This window comes from Papio anubis, chromosome 7, assembly GCF_008728515.1.
Source record: "Papio anubis isolate 15944 chromosome 7, Panubis1.0, whole genome shotgun sequence".
NCBI lineage: Eukaryota > Metazoa > Chordata > Mammalia > Primates > Cercopithecidae > Papio > Papio anubis.
This window is the reverse complement of record NC_044982.1, coordinates 40,701,734-40,722,152: the sequence shown is the minus strand read 5'-3', so window position 1 is coordinate 40,722,152 and position 20,419 is coordinate 40,701,734. Positions and strand designations below refer to the sequence as shown.

The 20,419-nt window shown below is 46.7% G+C and overlaps 1 long non-coding RNA gene across 1 annotated transcript; it reads right to left on the bottom strand.

Moving 5' to 3' along the window:
- Positions 1-301: 301 nt before the first annotated feature.
- On the bottom strand, positions 302-2,356 carry LOC110743796. The gene is made up of 3 exons (XR_004184882.1): positions 2,034-2,356; positions 656-710; positions 302-451 (listed from the first exon to the last, which is right to left on the bottom strand). It is a non-coding gene; the product is annotated as an uncharacterized LOC110743796 (long non-coding RNA).
- Between the last annotated feature and the right edge of the window lie 18,063 nt (positions 2,357-20,419).

Sequence of the window (20,419 nt, the reverse complement as noted above, 5' to 3'; positions counted from 1 at the left end):
ACACAGAAGAGCCAGTGTTAAGACAAAAAATAATTCAGAGATTCTAAAAGTTAGAATTTATCAGTATGCTGAGAATTCTTTAAAATTCTAATAAGCTTTCAACATTTGTGCCGTTTGCTGGGCTTAAAGAAACACAAAAAACAAAGAACAAGAATTGCCTCTTAGGTAGGACGATGATGTCTGATGCATCTATTTCCCGTGCTATATTCTATTTCCATTTCATTCTGAGATCCTACTAAATTTGGAAGGTTGCCCTTGGGTTTTCAACACTGCAGGGGATGATTTAAATCTAAATCATAATAAAAAGCCACTGCTTTTATTGGACTTTTATTTTATAAGTTGATGGAAACATTTCATATACACATTAGGTTTTGTAACCCAATCTTGGTACTTGCTGGGTCCCAGAGGGGCTGTTTCACTACTTGGGAGTTCCCTTGTGTTTGCATTATCCCTGCAAGGCAGAAGGAGAAAATGCTTTCACTGAAGCTAGAATAGTGTTTTATTTGAAATAATTCTCATTTAAGGCAAGGCACACACATTCCAAGTGCACACACATGCACACACAGTCTCTCTTATATAGGCTGCATCATAAAATCACAGAGTTTTGGAATTGAAGGGACCTTAGAGATCATCTGTTCTAACACCAGCATGTTACCTGTGAGGAAACTTCTGCCAGACAGGTTAAGTCCCTCATCCAAGGTCACAGGCATCTAGTGAAAGAGACCAGACTACAATTCAGATTCCCTGACTCAAGTCTAATTTTCTTTCTGCTACACCATATTGACTGCAAAATAAGATAATGTATATGAAATCACTTTGAAAACGGAGATGCATTACACAGGTGTTGAGTGTGGAGAGAGAATTATAATGAGCTTGCTTTCCTCAGAGGTGAGCATGATTTGCTCAGGTCTCTTCCCAGATAAAGTAAGTTCATGGTGTGTGAATCATCAACCATATTTCTAATTAGGTTTCTGGGTGTGACCTCCAGAAAATGAGCATCAAAGAGGTCCAAGCAAAACACAGTCTTCATTCAAGTCCAGCTCTTGTATAGCTCATCTTTTTTTTTTCTCACCCTCTCTGTCTACCTCCCTCTAGTGTCCACCTTTAGTTATTGCATGTGTGCCCCGCAGAAAGGCTGCATGCATACTACACCATCCACCATGTTCACTATTATTTGTTCTAATTACCCACCTATTTCTTGATATCAGCAGCTGTCATCAAGACCAAATTAGGATGCTTTTTATATCAGCAGGAGTAAATGACTAATATAAAGACCTGGATATTAAGAAAAGTCTTTAAAATCGTTTTGTGATTGGAATGATAACACATTCAAAGTTTGGTAATTAAATGGTCTTTAATAGACTTAAATCACATAAGAAGTCTTTGTAATTAATTGAAATGTTTTAATTACAAACAAGCATAATTATTTTTGAGGTATAAGGCCTATTAAATTAACTAACACATGATTCATTAAAAAAATTAATTACTACTTTACTTGGAATGCTGCCAATTACTAAATATTATTCCAAATTACTTGAAGGATTAAAATTTTATTTTGGTACTATTAATAGATTAATGCATTAAATCATATAGTGATTACAAATAATATTTAATTAGTCCTATGTTGCCTTCTTTAATATATAGACATATCTATATATCTATATTTATCCCTCAGTCATTGTAATGTGTTCCCTTGAAAGAAACGCGTCTAACTTCATATTCTAACTAGGACCCTTGTTAATGTGTAAAATATTGACAAGAACACTCACAACTCGTTAGTAGGAGATTCTTTGGTAGTGTTGCCTAAATGCTCTGGACCAAGTAAAACAAATAGGCTACTAACAAAGCCTGTAAACTATGGATCCCATTTCCTGATCTTAAAAGATCCATTCAAAAGTCTGAATGATATTTACAAGTAAGAGCCTTCCACCATGTTCCCAGCTCTTTTCAGCCTGTGACAAATAGGTCAGTGTGCACAGTGAGAAGGGGAACTGTGCATTGTTCTCCTGCCTCATTTCTTGAGTTGGCTCTACCTCCTGCCTTGATCCTTCACCTGTCCCTCCACACTCCTCATTGTCTAGAGATGCACACATGGCGCCGTGCACACCCGTGCACACACACGGGCACACATGCACTCTGATGGCCAAAAGGCAAGAAGTCGTTCAGTTGGATGGCTGTAGCTGGGTCTCAGAGGAGACGGTGTGCAGCTGGGAGCGCCATGCTTGCTGGTTTACTTGCCGCTCAGCAATAAGGAGTGCTTTGCCGACAGACTCCTATTGCTTCTTCCCCTCTTGAGGAGAAACTGTCAAACAACACAAGAATAAACATTAAGCTACAAATAGAAATGTTTACAACTTTCAATAGAAAGTCAATCCTATTTTAACACTCCAAAAGTATGCTCCAAAAAGTTCAATGACACAAATTGCAAGGGTGCTTTATTGCTGCATGAATGAAATGACCAGATGCCCGTGATCTGAATGGGGCTTGTCAGGGATGCTTTCGCGAGGAGTTTCACTGGACCTCTGAGATAGGAAGTTGGAGCTGAGTATTGTTTCCACTGCTTATACTTTTTCCTTTACCTTCTTCTGGCAACAGACCTCTCCTTCCTCCCTGTTGGGTGCATGTGTGACCCAGAAGAGACCAGTCACAGCTGGTCTTATCCCCAGCTACAGGGGTAAGTCCAGGGACAGACACAAAGCAAGGCAGAGTCCTTCCCTGAGACTGTGCTTTCTTCATGAGTCTATAAGGGCACAAGTCCAGCTCTCTGGTGGCTAAGGAAGCGGCCTTTCCAGGATGTGCAGACCAAGGGAAGAGGCAGGAGTGGCTGCCTAAGAAAGAATGCCCCAGTGCCACCGTCCCCAGGGCCAGTTGCACCCATATTCTTTCTTTGCAGCTTAGGATTTTCTCCCCTTTTTGGCATAAGTTAACTTGAATAGAGTTTCTGTTACTTGCAAGTGAAAGAACCTTAAATAATACACAAACGACTCCAGGATTTACGTCAGAAGACACATTAGTGAGGCAGTGGTTGCAAGTGACAAAATTCCATCTTCAATTAGCTTAAGCATAAAAAATAAAGGATTGGCTTGTGGAACAGAAATGTTCAGGAAAGCCTTTCATTTTAGGTTCCCCTGGATTCCAGCACTCAAATGATATCTTCAGGATCCCACTGAAGGCATTCTGGAAATGCCAGCCCCAAATACGCCACTGTGGTGTGCTGATGACTTTGAAGTCAGGGGACTTGGGCAACAGCGATGCAGGCAGACACTTTCTCTGAGCCCCCTTATCTGCCTAAAGACGGATCCTCCGAAAGGAACTCTATTGTCATGAATCCCCTCCTGGGAATCTTCTCAACTGGGGAAGATTAACTCAGCTCACAGAGGTTGGCAACAGCCCAGGCAGATTGTCACCTCTGCTCCTGAGACATATTTGTTACCAGAGAGACTTTTATCTGCATAAAAAGACAGCCTTTATTCAGCACACATTTCCTCCCCTCATGCTCCCATAACTTGTGTCCCCACTACCCCAGAAGCCCCAAGTCCCTATTCCTCTCTGTAGCTCCAGATGCTGCATAAACTTCAATCACCTGGCCCGTTTTCAAGGTTTATTCTGCAGGACTCCCATGCATATGTACCTAATTAAACGTGGCTTTTCTCCTGTTACACTGTCTTATGTCAATTTAATTCATAGCCCAGCCAATGAACCTAGAAGAGTGGAAGGAAACTACTTTTTGCTCCCCTGCACCACTTTTTCTCCAACCCTCTGCCCCGTCTGTCTTCCCCAGTGTTAGTTTTGTTCCCAGGGTGGCTCTCTCTACACATGGAAAATATCTGCCACCTGGCACCCCACCGCACCTGAAGAACTTCGAGCTTGCAAATTTCTTAGTTTCCACAAAGCAGAAGGAAAATGCCCCTCCCTGCCCTGACACCCACATCACCCCCAAAGTGAACTAATCACTGAGTCCAGAGATGTGGGTGCTTCACTTGGTCAGACTTGCTCTAGGCCTGACCTGGAGGTGGAGCTACTTTCTCACTGCACAAGCCGGATTTTTGCCGTAGAAATGGGAGAAGGATGACCCCTACCAATCCCCACCTCTTTAGGAGAAGATAAAACTTGTGATGAAGGGAAGATTGAACACAGAATACAAGGAACAGGCAAAGCAGATCAGAAACTATGAAGCAGCAACAGAGGCGGCCAGAAGATAACAAGTCAGTCATGCAACCCACTGGCTGCTGAGACACCGGACATCCACAGAGCGTCTGCTGTGCACGCAGGGCAGCACCAGAGCAACGCACATTTTGGTTGCTGAGCCAGCTCCTGAAATGGAATCAGAGCAGGCAGCTGGCAAAGCAGTTCAAGGTGGTCTAGGGCGGACGGCAAAGAGGAGGATGAGGTGAGCAGCACCAACCAGCCATCCTACGTCTGCTCAGCTGGGGTGGCGGCATCCTCCTGAGCACATAGGATGTGAAATTTGCTGGTAGCATTTTGTTTTTCTCTCCCTTTTGTGTGTGTTTCTCTTTCTCTTGGTTTGACTATCGTGAGAAAGGAGGGTGGGCTCACTTAGCTGTAGATGCCTTTCCTGGAGACCTAGGAGCCTTTTAAAAAGGCACAGGTGTGTGGTGGCTACATGGTATCACCTGGGATTTCCTCCCATAAATGGGTCAGGTGTAAAAGAACGGCCGTTAATTAATGCTGATGAGCTGAAGATGCATTGCTTACCCTGACTGCTCAGCATGGAATGTGTGAGTTAATTCCAGGAAATCTAATTACTGAAGTTTCTAGTTTGCCTCTCCCTTCCCTGCGATGCCAGCGTTTGAAGCACTGAAAGCATCTTTAGGGATCCTGGGTGTTACTTTAGACTCATCTCTCCTCCCTGTAGCACGTGGCCTTGGAGAAATGGGATGGGAAGAAATCCCAGTCTGAGAATTGAATTAAAGGGAAAGGAGATGCCTGGCTTCAGAGGAGAGCTATGATTTTGGGGGGTAAAGGAGATAATCTCATCTTTTTCATAGGAAGAACTTTGCCCTTGGGGGGACCCAAAAGCAGAAAGAGATTCAGAGGTTGGTCTAGTTAGCTGTGGAAGTCATTGGCAGGGCAATAAATCCATCCCAGCTGAGAAAACTGTTTACTTACAGAACCAAACCAAGCAAGTCGGGCCTTAATAGACTAAAGCTGGTTGGCTGCTTCCAATCCTGAATTTGGTTCTGCCCTCCAAATACTGATTTAAAGCACTTTTGACTTCACAAACTCCTCTCAAACCTGGATCAGGAGATGGTATAACCTTGGCTGTAAGCAGGTGGAAAGGCAGATGGAATGAGGAGGGCACGAGGAATCAGTGAGGGTTTAGCTCCATTCTCTAGATACCATATTCTTGCAAGGGGGCTGCCGTGTACATAAAGTGGCCCTGGGACTTTAGAGCCCTGCCTTTAAACTGGCATCAGCTGGAGATGCTAGAAGAGTAGAAGACAAGTTCTTGCCCTTCCGGAGCAAACAAGCAACAAATAACAAACCATGGCAAGAATACCTAGAAATGTTCCTATTAACTGGGATAAGAGCAACTATCAGTTAATGCAGCCTAGGTAGCCCAGCAAGGGACCTGGGCAGTTGGAGATGCAGACGCAACAAAGAAAAGATGGAGTTGGGCTAGTCCTCTGGAGGGCGTAGGGCAGGGGCTTGATTTAGGTTCTAAAGATGGAAAGAGAAAAATTGGCTAAGACATCACTCAGTACCCACTGAGAGCCCACTCTGGGCAAGACTTGGCAGGAAGGATTGGAGTTCAAGCCAGAATGTATCTCTTGATTCTGCCGAAATAGGGCCTTTCCAGCCACTGTCACCCAGACCCAGCTGAGGACCACCCAGGAGGACAGGAGGTGGGGAGGGAAGGCAGAGTCAAATTTTCACCTGCTGCATGGTTCCCATAGTGACCAAGAGAAAGCTTCCCCTTCATCCTCTGAAATTTCGCTGAAAAATCAACTCACAAAAGGCAGATCAATGGGAGAAATGACATATAAATGTATTAACATGCACTGGGGGGAATCGCAGAGGAACTGTCCTATGTCTGCCTCACAAAGGGGTACATATGGTTATATACCCTCTTCCTTAGGAGGAAGGGACATGGGGACGTGTGGTTGATTTTAGAGGGGTAGTAAATGATTTTTAGGGGAATTCAATGGGCTTGAAGAACATGCAGTGACCTGGGACAAAGTCTGTTGGACCCACAGAGAAGACCATGGTTTGTGACAAGTCTGTCCAAGTCTGTTAGACTTCAGTCTTTCTTCCCATGATATGAGTTAAGTTAATGAAGACTCAGGGAAGGGACTGGAAGTAACTGTTTTCTTCTTTGGTGGCTCTGGACGTTAGGCAGATGATATGGTTTGGCTCTGTGTCCCCACCCAAATCTCATCTTGAATTGTACTCCCATAATTCCCAGGTGTTGTTGGAGGGACCTGGTGGGAGATAGTTGAATCACGGGGGCAGTTTCCCCCATACTATTCTCGTGGTAGTGAATAAGTCTCATGAGATTTGATGAGTTTATCAGGGGTTTCTGCTTTTGCATCTTCCTCATTTTCTCTTGCTGCTGCCATGTAAGAAGTACCTTTCACCTCCCGCCATGATTCTGAGGTCTCCCTAGCCATGTGGAACTATAAGTCCAATTAAACCTCTTTTTCTTCCCAGTCTCGGTTATGTCTTTATTGGCATCATGAAAATGGACTAATATAGCAGGCAAGGGAACTTCAGAGAGCAGCTTCCTCCCATGGTTTGGGAGAGACAGAGGATTGAGAGACAGGAGGGAGGCAAAGGCCAGAGAAACCTAGAGGCCGCTTCTTCAGTTCAGCATGTCATGGTGCCAAATTTTGGGGTACTGGTTTCTGACCCCTAACAGTATCAATTCTAAATAATAATTAGACTCTAGGAGAAGGTCATCTGTCATTGTGCAATGGGATGTGTTGACTGTACTCAGGTCTGGGATTCAGACTCCATGGGTGGATGACAATAAGTATCATATCTCCCCTAATTTCTCTACTACATTCAGAAACAACGGCTGTCACACCATTTAATTTGTTCTAAAGAAAAATCAAATACGTCTCCGAGCTCCCAGGCACCAATGATAAGAAGTCAAGATTGGTTATGGGTTAGCCCCACCTCTCCCTGAGGATCTTGCAGAAATCCCAGGGAACCTAGGCGGGGTATTGTGTTCTGGGGCAGAGCCCCTGGTCGCCACCCCCTTAGGGTCGATACTGAGAAGACAGGAGGAAGGGCGTGCCCACTCCTTCTGGGTCGAGTAGGATCTTGGCAGAGGCTCCCAAACTTCCAGGTCTGGTGTCCATCTCCTGGCCACCTACACATGGCACCCTTCAGAGAGAGGGTCAGCCACCTCTGGGTGCTGTGTGGGAGGGGGAGGGGGCACAAGTCCATGCCACTTATGGACACTGTCTGTCATCCCTTCCTGCTCTCTGGCATTGAGGAAATCATCCATCTCTCCTCCTGGAATAAGCCGTTCCCCTGACTTGATCCCTGCACCAGCCTTCCGGAAATGTCCTGGTCCTCCAATATGGGGTGTGTTTTGGGGTGAATGAGGGCACATGTGCATAAGCACGGCTATCTTCTGTGCATTTGCAACTTCTGGCTAAACGCTGAACTGCAAATGGCAGGAACTCCTCAAGACTGAGGAGCTCAGATGTCCATCACAAAGGCCTGTTAGGATGAGAGAGGGATAAATGCCTCTCATTCTTTGACTCCCACGGAAGCAAAACCAACACAAATTACTCTCAGTAAGTTATTCCACACATACCCTGTTTGCATTCAGGGCTTGGTGAAAGTGCCTCTCTCTGTATCTACCTGGTTACAAGCAGGCAGAGAAGCCTGGGAAAAATGAGATCAAGGTCCTGAGAGTGCTCTGGTTGCTCTCACTCCCTTACCATCATCATCACTATCACCATGAGCACACACATGCACATGTGCACACACGCGCTAAAGTACAAGGCAAGAAAGAAAAAGTGCCAGATCTGACAGTTTGGGCTGACTTAACCAGGAAATGACAGTAAGGCCTCTGAGTAGAAATCCTTCCAGGGAGGGGGTGGTGCCTCTACTGGCCAAGCCTAGTGAATGGTGGCATGTGCCATGGTAAGTTTAGCAGGTGATCCAAAATGTGGATCCCCCTCCACATTGACAGATTGGAGTGGCCATGCTCAGTGACCCAGGGTGATGGTTGCGGATGTTGAGTAGAAGGAGCTATGCGTGATGGGGGCGCATCCTGAGCCCTTGGTGGAGGCTTCTGCAGCCTAGACTGTAACGGCAGAGGCTAAACCTGGGAAGGCTGGGCTAGGCGGCTGGTAAGCCATGGTTCTGAGCAAGCCATGGCCCTGAACACTGCTCCTGTCTCCAAACACCCCGGCTTCTTTTCTGGCTGGGCAGGGGTGGTGCCTAAGTAAGTGAATTCCTCAGGAGGGGCTGGTGGTGCAGGACTGGGGCATGTATCCTCAAGGGACCCGCCTGGGGTCTTGGCTCTTCAGCAGGCTGCCGTAGGGCAGGGGACCCTCAGAAGCCAGGCGAAGCCTGGAGACCCTGCAGGAAACTGGGTGGGAGTTGGAGCTGCTGAGCCCTGGGATGGTCATGTAAATATCGTTGTTTATTTGCAATGGTTGTTGTTAAATGCCAGATGTATCTGGTGCATCTCATTCTCAGTGGCATTGAGATACCAACGGTTCCTCACCATTCTGGGTAAGGCATGGAATGGTAACATGTTCTAACAGATAACGAAGATTGTGTCTGGAGGATTTCCTCCTAAATTATAGGCTGTTATCTGAATCATGTGGTACATTTGGCATTGAGTTTAGCAGGTGATCCATATTATGCATTAATGTAGCCATAGAGAAAGAAAATAGATTAAAATAAGAAATATGGGGCCGGTCATGGTGGCTTATGCCTGTAATCCCAGCACTTTGGGAGGCCGAGGTGGGTGGATCACTTGAGGTCAGGAGTTCGAGACCAGCCTGGCCAACATGGTGAAACCCCTTCTCTACTAAAAATACAAAAAATTAGGCATGGTGGCGGATGCCTGCAATCCCAGCTACTCAGGAGCCTGAGGCAGGAGAATCACTTGAACCCAGGAGGCAGAGGTTGCGGTGAGCCGAGATTGTGCCACTGCACTCCAGCCTGGGCGACAGAGCGAGACTCCGTCTCAAAACAAACAAACAAAAACAACAACAAAAAGAAATATGGAAAGAAATATGGAAGAAAGGCTTCCCAGCATGAAACACGATTACTGCCTACTCATCAATGTCTTCTTTCTATCAGGTTGTTAAGCAGGTAGCAATAATTTATTTAAAAAATAATTAAATCTTCTCTCAGAACATGTGCAGTATTTGTTATTGCTGTTGTCATCCTCATTATTGCAAGCTGTCAATTACTTCAGAAAGCAGAGGTGTGAGTAGCTATTTGGGTCATTTCTAATCTCTCCCTGGAGGACAATTGCTTCTTCTAGCATGTTCTCCCAGGCTTTGGTAGGCCTGGTTTTAAAAGGATCTTGAAATGAAGTCCTGCCCCGTCCCTGGGGAAAGCCTATTCCATGGTTACATCTGATCACAAGGATGAGTTTCCTCTTGTTATTCTTTCTCAACTTTCTTTTCTAAATGTCATCCTAGCAATCATTAATCACAGTGAATAAAAGTTATAATTAATAGAGGCCCAAATCGTTCAAGTGGAAGATTACTCTTTTGAATTCTTGTATTTTTCTTGGAAGATGTCCTCAAGTTAATTATTTAGTATTTAGGGTTTTTTTTTTTTTTTTTTTTCCCCACAGTCTCGCTTCCGAGAAGAACGAATTGATCACAGTAACATGGGGGTGAGGGGATTATGTATAATGTATGCAGGAGGCCCATGGTAAAAATAAACACAAGGCTGGGGGCTTTGCTGCTCCCCCTGCTGGCTTTTTAGAAAGGAAAAATAGAAGGAGCCTAGACTCAGAGCTGTGTAGATCCTAAGGAAGCTGCGGGGGTGCCGGTGAAACACGCAACCAAGCGATTCCCACTGTTGGGTTCCATTAGATGTTGAGCTGGGCTCTGGGTGAAAGAGCACAGTGGGTGAGCAGAAGAGCTCGCTTCCAAGCATACAGGAGGGTGTGCTGGCTGCAGGACCCCTGAGGCCTGCCTCTCAGCACACTAAGAAATTCTTTTAGATGGAGCCATCTTGTGTCCCCAGGATTAAAAACCTTCATCCACATTGGGAACAAGGGACATTTCAAGTTCTAACCCAAAATACAGAGGCAACCGTTCAAAAGTCAGGCATGAAAGCGTGCAAACTAGAAACCACACGCTGTGAGTCTCTGGTTCTGTGGTTGAGGGGAGAGGCAGAGAGTGCAGAAGTGTCCTGAGCCCCTCCCTGTCCCTGACCTGCTGGCTTGGCAACTCAAGACAGCGTTCCTCCTGGGGCCAGCGTTAGGATTATGTTCCCAGGTACAATTCATATTTATATCTTATGTTCCCTTGTTGGCTTATTGGTGCTGCTTGTTTTAAAAAAGGACATCGCTGTGTCTTCTCAAGCTCAGCAACTTCTGGGTTACAAAGCCCCAGGGAGGAGTCCTGTTATGCTGCTGGGCTCTGTGTTGTTTGCAGCATCTTGCTGGCATTGGGTTACAACGTCTGGACCTCATTCCGCTGACCTCAATTCACCCTGCTGGCCTTGGGAAAGCCCTGAATCAAAGGACTGTCAATTGTGACGGAAATCTATGACAGAGAAACAGAGCGGCTCGGGCATCTCAGCTGAAGTCCTGTACTATGCAGGGGTGGGGACAGAATGGCAGCACTTAACTCCAAGTCTAAGGGGCTAAAATTCATTCATTCATTCACTCATTCACTCACTCACTTAAAAGGCATTAATATAATTGCAAATTAGTTCCTGTAATGCAACATACTGCAAAGTGAGACCCTGTGCCTTTTCATCTTTCTACATTGTGACAAATTTTTGGCCAAAAGTGGCCTCGATGATTCCTCCCTATATCCACTTTTTAAAAATACGGCTTTGCAGTTTTCCCCATGGAAGAGAAGGAATCTGTTTCTCCTGCCTTTGAATCGAGGCTGGTCTTGTTACCTTCTTGGATCCAGCAGGCATGGCAGGAAGGATGGTTTGGAGCCAGGGCCTCAGGAGGCCTCGCCCACTTCTGCTCTCACTCTTTCAGAATCCTGCCACCTCAGAGCAGGCCCAGTACAGTGCTGTTCTCAGTTGGAAGAATAGAGAATGGAGGTGAGTCCGACTGTCCCAGCTTGAGGACATCATAGATCCTCTTACAGCCTGCTGCCCCTGACCTGTGTTAGACCAGCCCAGGTAATAAACGCTGCTGACTGCAACCTTCAGCTGACTGCAGACACATGTAGCCTTGTGAACAATAATCAGTGCTTACTGTTTCAAATCACTGTTTTGAGATGGTTTGTTACACAGCAATAGCTAAGATACTCACGCGCACACAGAGAAGGAGCATGCATCGGTGGAATTTCCACTTTGGTGGGAATATAGAACCAAGTGCTAAATTTCCCATCAAGCATGCCAAGTGCATTCTCAGCAATGGGCACACACAATCTGTCCACTGACTCTGGAGGAGTCTGTGGTTACTAGGGATTCCAAGATTCCTTGTCCATCTGCAGGGCCATGGAAGCTAAAGGAGACTGTGACATCATCGCTGGAAAGCTAACTTACTTTAGATAGCTGAAATGGGCTGGTTCCAACTGCAGCCAGGCTTTTAGAAATGGGGAGGGGGAGAGTTGTCATGACGACCAGCATACCCTCGCTGTGCTACCTAATGCTCATGGTGGTGGGGTTCAATGACTTGTCCACAGCGGGCCCAGGGTGAGGGTGAGGCGAGGCAGAGGGCTGGGCATATCAGGCAAGACAGGCCTGGTTTTGCCTAAAGTGATGCCCCAGACTGACTGGCTAGGTGAATACCCACCATTATTAAGGTAATGCAAAGACTCTAAGGAGAGGATAACTCATTTTCAGGTGTGCAAAGTAAGGAGCGCCCACTTGTGGTAGTGGTGGTGAAGAGAGCTGGCCGTGTGGATGAGGGAGCGCTGGTCTGGCTTTGAGGACGCAGGAGGTCCCATTGCTGGTCCCTCACTCCCTCATCTTCACCACCTCCTGGAAAGGCCTATGGGCTGTGCAGCCTCTGATGAGCGTGTGAGAGAGACTGTTGCTGCTGGTCTCATTATTTGTCCTTTTAGGCAAAGGAATTCCTATACATTTCAGAACAGAGAGCTCACTGTGTGCCTGTAAATGCCAAGAAACCAAGACACCATCAGTTAGGAAGGCTGCTCTGTGTGCTGAAGCAGGAGGTGGGGTACATGGGCCATCCTCAAAGGCTCATAGTGCTGGTATGGGACACCCCAAAGCTAGGCTTGGACTCAAGTCTATAGAGGCAGGGTTTCCTCTCAGTGGTGCTTGGCCTCCTGCATCAAGTTCCCATGGGGGGCTCGTTGGACATGTAGACTCCTGGGTCTGCAAACCTACCACCTCAGAACGAGGGGGACTGGTCTGGGAATCTACGGGTCTAGCAATCTGCCTTGGATGCTTCTAGCACACTAACTTGGAGAACCACCACCCTGAAGGAAATTACCCCAGCCCAGGAGGACCAGCAGGAGGCCTCATGTGCAGGCTCCAAGGCCCCGAGGGCAAGTACAGTGCTCCCTCGGGCCTTGAAACCACCCCGTTCTGCACACGTTTCCTCTTCTCTCCCAGTGGCTTCCAAATATACCTGCACACCAGCATTGCCTGGAAATGTTTTTACTAAATATGTATTTCAAGGCCCCCTCCCAGATTAACTAAATCAAAATCTCACAGGACAGGGCCCAGAAATCAACATGTAATTTTAGAAGAACAACAACAACAACAAAAAACACTCTTGAGTAATCTTTGATGCCCAGTCAGATGAGGGGATCTTTGATGCCCAGTCAGATGAGCCCACTGGGCTCTGCCGATCAGGGTCATACGCAGAGGACACCAATAGGTGACTCATTCTTAACTCAGTGCTCAAGAATCCAAATCCACCACCAGTCTTGGAGTGTATTCACCCAGGATATGTGTTTTTTCCTTTTATTTTGGGGGCGCTCTGAGTCAACTAATTCTTGAGTCTTTGAAACCCAGAGGGAGAACAATGAACGTGAACTTGTAGGAGGCAAACTAAAACAACATGCCGTCTGCAACAAAATCAGCATAAATTCCCCAAATGGCATCGTGCTGCCAAGACAACTCTCCAAGGCTCCGCTCTCTGCCTCAGTAGAGTACAAGCCCTGGAGAGGTTCAATTATCCTCCACACATGTGCTCCTAGGGAGCCAGGCAAGAGAAGAGACTGGAATGTTCAACAATCAAGTTCCCAGGGTTTCGAATACAGGGAGGGGCAGGTGAGCCAGAACTCGATTGCAATTCTGTTATAGCTTTGATTGCTGATAATTGGTCAATGGTTTAGTTGTGATACTTGCATTATTAACCTAGTTGAAAAAATAACTGATAGATGGTGCCTTTCTTAGGGACACATATTACAACTGAATATCCATTCATTCATTTGACAAATATTTATCTACCATGTGCGAAATACGACAAACCACATAGCGTCTGCTTTTAAGTTGCTTATGGAACGGGAGGGGTAACATCAGCGAGGGACCACCAGTTAAGGGGTTTAAGGGAATATTGTTCATCTCAGGAAACATAAGGTCATTTTTAGGGAGCAGATTAGACTTGAGAAATTGGTTGTGTAGCTTAAAGTGACAGCAAGTACATTCGGTGGAGGAAGAAAGACCACACACGGCCGCAGCGGTGTGGGATAGGTTTGGAGAGCAGTGCTGCATTCTGTTATTTTAGCACAGAAGATTGGAGAGCTCTCAGGGTGAAAAAGGGGGAATGGGAGATTGAAGGATGGCAGGCTGAGAGGTGGGGTGGCCTGTAGACAGCATGGGTGTCCCCTGCTCCTGGACATGGCCAGTGATCGTGGCCATCTTTTCCACTCACTCTGCAGAGAGCCTTGGGGTCCTTTTCCACACGGCACACTCCACAGCCACCAATAATGCTTTGGAGTTGGCTCGTGAGGAAAACTCCTTCTCCAAACCCTTCCCCTACATGGAGGCTAAGGAATTAGCATTTTATTCTGGAGACAATGACTGGAGAAAACAGTCTTCTTTTTCCCGTTTGAAGGGGTGATATAATCAAACAAGGGTCTTCTGGATGGTTAATCTGCCAACAGAATCTGAAAAGAACTGGGATGGGGCAGGGAATAGGTGAGCCTGGGAGGCCAGCAACGAGAGGATTGCAGCTGTTCGATGGGAAATGAGGAAGCCCTCACTTAGGGAGGCAGCAGTGACAGAGGGAGCAGGAAGGAGAGGACAGAAGCAAGGGCCCCTTGGAGGGGAGAACTGGAGGGGCTGGGAAGCTCCTGGAATATTGGCGGCTGGGAGGTGGCAGAGATCAGATAGCTTGAATTTCATAGCTGAGATATGATGGTGCCCCGGTGGAGGAAGGGAGCTCAGGAGAAGCAGGCTTTAGGGGGGTACTGGATGAATTTAGTTCTGGAATACTGAGCTGAAGAAGCCAGCACCATGTTGGGGGATGGTCAGGAGAAGTTGGGAAGTGTGGGACCAAGATCAGCAAAGAAGAGGAGCTAGAAATGTCCCTTTGGGAGTCATAGACCTACAGGTGATGGTAGGAGTAGATAAATCATCCAGGGAAGGTCTGTAGAGGAATCAGAGGAGGAGAGCATAGGCAAGAAGGCAGAAGACAGGGGCAGCCTGTGTATTGAACCTGTCACAGGACAAATGGTGCTTGTCTTTATCCTCCTAAGTGTAGTTGTTTCCTGACTGTTTGAAAATACCTACTTTCACGCATTAAAAGACTCTGGTGAATGTAGGACCCTCTCCGCAACCCAATTTACCAAGTTCAGGAAAAGACCTAAAACCCAGGTACCAGTTAACAAACATCCATGATTTATCTCTGTGGACACTGGCTTTTTGTTGGTATGTGGACGCAGACATGTAAACATGGCCTATGCAGATGTGCTCAAGAAATCCCCTCCTGCGTTCCGGAGCCCCGTGCATTGTTTTCCTTAAAATGCCCCTTAACTGCCCCTGTAGCCTAGATGACAGAGCAAGGGAGGGTTCTCCAGGGCCAGCCTAGTCCCTGCCAGGTGACCAGGTGGTGTTATAGTGTCAGAGGAAAGTTTCTGGTACAGAACCTTGGTGCAAAGGGCTTATCTACTCCTTGCTAGAGCATCTTCCATGGCTTGAAGACTGAAATGCGCCACACAGCCAGGCTTGATCCTGAAACATGAGGCCTCCCACAGCCACAGATGCAGAGTGCTTTGGGTCTCAAGGACCAATCAACCCCACGCAGTGTTTAACCCGGTTAGCACCTCGATGCATCCCCAAGCAGGCTGCTGAAACAGATAGCAGGAGCAACATTCTGCAGAGATGTGTGCTGAAAACAACATCCTAATAAACGCAATAGCACTATATACATTCACGGACAAAGGCAGACTCCAATACTGATTGCCCGAATTTCCTTTAAAATGCACCTTGGCCATCTTCGCAGAAACTTTCAGCATCCAGATTCCTCACTGGCCACATTCCCAGCAAGAATTCTGGTCCCTCTGTCTCCAGAAGGAAGTGGTCACCTGCACTTCCTCCCCACTGTCCGTCTTCTACGTCTTAGTCCTCTGGCTCCTCCTCCTTGCTCTGCTCTTTGCAGGATCTGCCTTGGCCTTTCTCACATTCATCGCCTCCTTGTCTGCCGGCTCCCTCTGGCCAGGCAGGGCTTCTCCTCTGCCTACAGCAGCTTCGGGGTGGCTGCTGCATGGCTGAGGCCCCCTGCTTCTTGGCAGGTGACATTCCTGCCCTCTTGGGGAGGTCAAGGTGGCTTTCTCACCAGAGATGTCAACCACGCTTACTTTAGCTGGTGAAGGCACTGCCTTCATCCTTGAATTAGGCACAGGGTTTGCCCTTCTGAGGGACTACAACATCTTCACTCCTCCCCAGCATCGACCTAGGGAGGTAGTAATGACAAAGATTTTCATGGCTATAGTAGTAGTAAGAACCAACACAGATTGTACTCATCACGTCCCAGGCCCTATTCTAAGATCCTCACAAGGTGGACTCTTTAAATCCTTATGATAACCCTACAAGGTTGAATAGGCATTATTATTATCATCCCCATTTTATAGACGGGGAAACTGAATCACGGAGAGATTAAATAACATGCTCAAGGTCCATGTAAAGCCCTGAATGCCAAGACTGAAATGTGTGAAGCTCTGGACAGATGTGGCTGCTGTTATTTCTATTATTAGTTCATGTCTGCCTCTGGTTGGCTGTGATCTTGGGAAACATGTCTTGTCTTTCTCAACCTCAGTTTCCTCCTCTGTAAAGTACAGATCATCTATTCCAATTGTACCCTCCATGCTCTTAGTTCATCTTGTTCCTGCTTTTCTGCAGAAGGAATCCTGTTTTCTCAGAAATTCTCTTTCTCTGTTTTTTTCTGGGTTTTGCAAATAAATTATTGCTTGACTATTTTGGAAGCTTCCAGAAAGTAACTTGAAATAATGCTCTGGGGCCTTTTGTCAGCTCCCCTTTCTATGAGAGGGCTGTGGAGTCACAGCTGGCCTAGCTGTCTCTAAGAACCTTCATTAAACCAGCGTTTTGATGCTCAATCAATGTTTTCCAACCCAAATTCCCTCTGGGAGAGGAGAGGAAGAGACGGGACCGGGAGAGCCTGGGTCAGTCCTCAATCACACTTCTTCTCTCATTACATCTTGGGTCTCCAACGCATTGATTCCCCGCACCCTGGGATTTGGCAGAACAGAGGTTAGCATCAAGGACTCCCCCTTGGCCATCAAAGGATTTCCTTTTTCCTTTTCTTGGAATAACCACAGTGACAGAGGGTGCTTTGGTTTTCTTTCCTGATCTGTTGCCATTTATAAGCGATTGAAGTTCTAAGCTTCCAGTCCCCCATTGAGACAGGCAAGCCCATGGGCTGGTCATGTGGGTTTAATACCACTGTGCTAGCAGGATGTCCTTTGATCCTGTCCTGTAGAGTCTAGGCAAATGACCTCCCGGGGGCTCCAGGGGTCCCAGGCCAGGGTGCTGAAGGACAGAGTGTTAAAAAGAGAAGTCTGTCTCTGAGTACTGCAAAGCACAATGCAACGTCCTTGCCAAAGCAACGTGGTGGAAGCCTGCCTGGTTTTAATAGCAACAGCAAACATTTATGGAGCGTTTACAATGTGCCAGCTGCCATGCTAAGCACCATTTAATCCTCACAATGACCCTCAGAAGTAGGTATTATTATTATACCCCCACCAATGCTTTGTAGATGGGGGCCCTGAGACTGAGAGAGGCTAAGCTACTTGCTGCATCACACAGCTATCGCCAGGCTCCCAGCACCAAGGCTTATGCCCTTACCCCCCGCAGTCTGCTGCCTCCCTCCCTAGTCCTTGGTGCTAAGGGCCTCCCAGTGCAGATAAAGCTTGCAGAAGACAGTGGCTGAAGGGCTGCCTTGACCCCGTTCTCGAGTTTGCTCGTCAGGGCTGGGTCTTGGTGCTGGGGATTCAGAAGCTCTGTTATCGGTTTATGTATGGGGGATTGATCCCAGGGAAAGAATGCTTATTGATCTCACAAGAGGATTCAAGACCTCCACATGCAGATGTTACTGCACAGGGGGATTTGTTCCAGCTGCCTGCATGGTAATCCCTCCTGGCAGGTGGTCTGCCCAGGAGACCAACCGACATGGCAGATAGGGAAGTTGCTCAAAGGACATTTCCACCAGCAAACAACTCTTCTCTTCTCTAGAGATCTCTCTGCCTGGTTTGTGGATACCAGTCTTTGGAATTCAGAGTACTTTCTGTTTTGATGTTTCTTGGAGATGGTCCAATGCATTCTTACTCACCAACTTTTATTTTCCAATATTCCTCCTTAGGCCTTAAACCTTCTGTTGTTACAACACTGCTTTCTGAAAACCATGGTGGAATTTCTGAGATTAGTTTTATTTCACACCAATACATTACAAATTCTGCCTTCCAAAGAAGAAACAGAAAGGGAAATGGATTAGGAGGCAGGAAAACCCGGTGCCAGGCTCAGTTCAGCCCCAGTGAGCCTTGTGATTTCGGGCAAGTCAGCCCAGTGAACGGGTTGGACTAGGGTTGGTCCAGCCATTTCCCTTCCTGCCCAGATGCCCTGGCCTGGAAGAAGCTCAGCGTGGACTCCTGTCTGGGGCTGGGATGAAGAAGAGACGATTGAGGCATGTGGCTGGGGAATGAGGGGAGCAGGGCTAATGGTGGGGGAGGGGGAATTGAACAGTTCCTGACAACCGAGTACGCGTCCAGGCTGCTTCTGAGTGAAGAGATTTTCGTGGCCGAGGGTCCACCACCGAGTCCCGTTCGGAAGAAACCCACTGGGCTGATGGCAGAGGGTCCTGCTCTGAAGTATGTGGAAAATAAGGAGGAAGATCCAAGATGAACAGCGTGGATGCTCTTCTGGTCACCTTCATTTCACTTCTAAGCCTCAAAGTTGATCAAGGCAATTTATTTTTAACTTCCTTGTCATGGCAGGTGGATTATAAACTACCTTCTAGAAAAGTGATTGCCAACCTAGAAATCCGAGGTTTCAGGTCCCATCAGATATTTGAACTCTTTTCAATATTTCAGAAAGTCTCTTGTAAATTGTACATTTACACAGATAATAACGTATGTACTAACAAGAATGCCAAGTTTCGTGGCTCTTTAGTTAAAATTATGCTATTAATTTGGTGTGATGATTCACGCCTCTAATCCCAGCACTTCGAGAGGCCGAGGTGGGGGGATCACTTGAGCCCAGGAATTCGAGACCAGCCTGGGCAACACAGTGGGACCCCGTCTCTACAAAAATAAAATTTTAAAGAAAGGATTATCCTATTAGTTCAGTGCAGTGACACTGGTGATCTCATGCTAATCTGAAGAGCTGATAGGCAGCCATCTATATTTTGAATAAGTAATAAGTAGGGAAAAGGTAATGACATCCACTTATTTTTCTATCATTTACACTCTGCCCTACAAAGTAGATTGGAGTGCCTGGATTACTGCTTGAAATTTTAATTGTAGAAAATTTTCCCTAACACTGGGGCCTTGGGGGAAAAACCTAATGAAAGGAGTATGAGGAAATGAAGGGTTGGAGGGCTTTTTGTATTTTATTCTCTCTCTTCTAAAAGGTAGGTGGGGTCAGCAGAGGACACCTAGAGGCCATTTCATAAGGGGGAGATGTAGGCTTAGCTTCACAGATACCCTGCCAACTTGGGGGCACAGATAACTTCCCTCTACCCTCTAACAAAGCCACTATATGCTTTGTGTTTACCTGGGTTCTTTAACTGTACCATTATGTAAATTTGCAAGAACTGACTCAACTCCCAACCCCTCTCTGAAACTATACCCTATAGACCAGAATCATCACTTGATTTTCTGAATGGCTGTGGCCATTTCTTCTCTACCACGTTTAGCAGGTAATTAGGCACTGCCTGGGTGTCCTCACTAAATGTCCCTAGGTTGTACATGTCTCCTGAGGCCTCATGATCGGGGTCTCTCAAATCTTTAGTAGCAGAAGATCTGAAACAGTGCCATAAATACCTTAGCATGATATAACCTTTACTATTTCAAAAATGCTGTAGTGGTCATTGCCGCACACAATCCCTACATCCATCAGGTGAGTTAAGCAGGAGGATGTTAATATCCTCATTCTACAAATGAAGAAATGGAGGCTCAGCAAGGTTAAGGGACCTGTAGGCAAGTGGTGGGGCTGGAATATCAACCACTGATGTCTCATTTTCTTTCTACTGTGCTGTCTTTCTAGGTATTCAATTCCAGGTGCAGTGGCTTTTAAACTTTATCACCTTACTTTGGTAGGACTGCAACAAATATATTTCTTAGAGGATTCTAGTGGGTTCTGGTTGTTTCCATTGAGTGGTATGGGGCCAGCCCAGGTAGCATTGAAAGTCATGCTGTGGATTTCTTTGTTTAGCGACTTTATTTTTCCACTTGATACCCGGTGCAGCCAAGGACTGGAGAGCCTCTGACCCTACATTTCTGTTCTGCCAAGAGGACTGAAAACATAAAAGCCATGCCGGATGAATAGGGCTGCCCAGTAGGCAATGAGAAGTGAGGGCTTTTGAACAGGCAGCAATCTCCTTTCGCCTCACAGACCCTGGCTGCTTGTTGTTTGGCTGCTTTGTTTGTCTCCGTGTCACTTTCTCATCTTTTTGTAACCCTGCTGCATCCCTGAGCTCTGATGCTGGTTTCACCAAGGCAGCAGCTTCTACCCAAAGCCTCACTTCCCTTCTCGGTGAAGTCACAGGGCTGACCTGGAAGGAGGAGATTGACATGTCCTTCAAAGGCTACAAGTTCAGGCCCTGCCACTCCTGGGGCAGAAGCCCATT